Source organism: Leptodactylus fuscus, chromosome 4 (genome assembly GCF_031893055.1).
Source record: "Leptodactylus fuscus isolate aLepFus1 chromosome 4, aLepFus1.hap2, whole genome shotgun sequence".
NCBI classification, from domain to species: Eukaryota; Metazoa; Chordata; class Amphibia; order Anura; family Leptodactylidae; genus Leptodactylus; species Leptodactylus fuscus.
This window is the reverse complement of record NC_134268.1, coordinates 207,270,943-207,273,373: the sequence shown is the minus strand read 5'-3', so window position 1 is coordinate 207,273,373 and position 2,431 is coordinate 207,270,943.

Sequence of the window (2,431 nt, the reverse complement as noted above, 5' to 3'; positions counted from 1 at the left end):
TATGTTACATGGTGCAGGTATGGCTGATACATATTGAATGTGTCCTCCAGTTGCAAACCCGAAGAACGGAAATCTAATCTGCTTAAAAAACAGTTACTCACAGAAACCCACAGACCCCATAGACTATAATGGGGTAAGTCGGGCTTCCGAACTAAAAATGCATTTTTCAAGCAGATTCGGGGATGGAAACCCCGAACGTAGTTTGAACACTGGTTCGAATCCAGTTGCCATTGCAGTCACGTGATCACCCTCCCTGTTTCTGTGATGTCACCTCTACCAGGTACATCGTCTACGCATCCCACTTTTCGGACACGTCATCATCTCCTTCCCTTACCGTGTCTGGCTCCTCTTTTACAGTCCTCTGCTGTGCATGTTCCTTGGAGTTGAGTTTATAGAAGTCCCCTCAAAAATTGTGAGCAATTTGATAACTATATTTCGTATGCAGAGGTCATCACTTCATAACAGTTGATCATAGAGATCACCTCAAACCAACAGCTTCATTTTCACCTGTTAGGCAAGGGGAGTGGCTATTGTTGGAACCATATACTATGGATTTTTATTATTATTTTTTGTCCCAAAGTATACAAGGTCTCTATTTTTTAGGCCTTGTCTGAGTTCTAGTAAATATCGAAGAGAAATGTGAACGTTAAAGAGGACCTTTCACCACCTCCACCAAGTCCAAAACTTTTCATCATTTAAAAGGCTTTTGCTTCTCTGATTCCAGATTTTTTTTTCTAGCCCCACCATTCCTGAGCAAACAGTGCAGTTAGCTTTGGTGCCTGATAGGCTAATTGGGCTCTCTACTCTAAAGTGGGCGGTGTCAGAGAGGGTTGGTCATTATCAAACCACTAAGAAGCACATCCCCTTGCCTGCTCCTCCCTAACACCACCCACTTGACAATATAAAGCCTAATTTGCCTATCAGGCACCAAAGCTATCTGCATTGTTTACTGATAAATGTGGGGGGCTAGAGAAAAAAGTCCAACTACATCAGAATCAGTGGAGTAGGGACTATTAAAGGATACAAAGAATTGGAATTGGTGGAGATGGTGAAAGGTCCTCTTTAAAGAGGAATGGGCTTTATAGAAATCAGGGTCCCCCACTTTTATCCACTTTAGAGACAGCGACATAGAGCATCTCATAACATTGTAGACATATTGCCACTATGTATTACAAGGCTGCCCATTTATAGCAGCGGGCCCATATAATAAGACATTTCACCAACTTTGTCCTTGCCGTTCATGTCATTTTCTGTCCACAAATATTAAACTACATCCCTAAACTCAATTAATAGAACATTCACTATTAATATCATTATAGGTCATTAACATATTATATGAGATCCTACACAGAACGTTAACGAAGACGAGGAAGGAAACGAGAAGACATCTGGTGCCATAATAATATCCACACGGGATGGGCCATTACAATAAGGTTCATGTGGAGGTTTTATTCAGGCCACGTCACTTTACCACTAGTATATTACAGTATAGAGGTAGTGTACGCTGACACAACCCCCCCCCCCTCTAAAACAACATGAACATACTCACACCAAGTCACCTAGCCCTCAGGGCCAGCACATGTGGGCAGACATAGGAATGCAAATGGAGCATGAAATAGGTCTCGCTGCTTCCCAAAAAATAAGTCATCATAACAAGATGTTGTTGTAACTTCAAGAGACTAAACGTCGTGTAGTCCCTAGCAGTACGTAGAGGGTTAATTCCCTGCACAAACAGATCTAAAGGACTATAAAAAGTATTGGCATGCCTCCCAACGTTCAAGGACAGAATGTGCGGTGCATTTAGCTCCACCCACTTATATGTTGACCCCGCCCATTACCATTCATTTCTCTTTGTGTCACCATACAGTATAATGCTCCCTAAAATTATATGCCCCCATATTATAATGCTCCCCTCCTATTGCCCCCAGAGTATAAAGTCTCTCTCCTGCTGGCCCAGTTTAAATTGAGGGCAACTAGAGGGGGATAATAAACTGGAGCAGCTGAACCAAAGCAGCTGGAGGGGGGCATTAAACTGTGGTGTCCTGATGAAGTCACACACCCGGGAGACCGCTGAGCACCGCACTTGGGTCACAGCAGTCAATCAGGCATCATGTTATTGGACCTCAGCAGTGACCCTGGAATCATGAGGTCACCAAGGAGAACCGAAATAGATCATCGGACACTATGAGAAGGCCCAAAAGAGGTAAGGGAAAGTGAGTATAAATGTTTTTTATTTTAACACCTCCCCTGGGCCTCCACCTATTATACTTTGGGGTCTGAAGAAATGCCGCAGTATAACGTCACCTCCGGTTCTATCAGGGTAGGCTCAGACTAGGGATGAGCGATCGGGATCGGAAAAGATCGGATTCCGATCAGCAGTCGAGTAAATTTCATGATCGCGATCGGGATCGGATGGAAAATGATCGGAAAT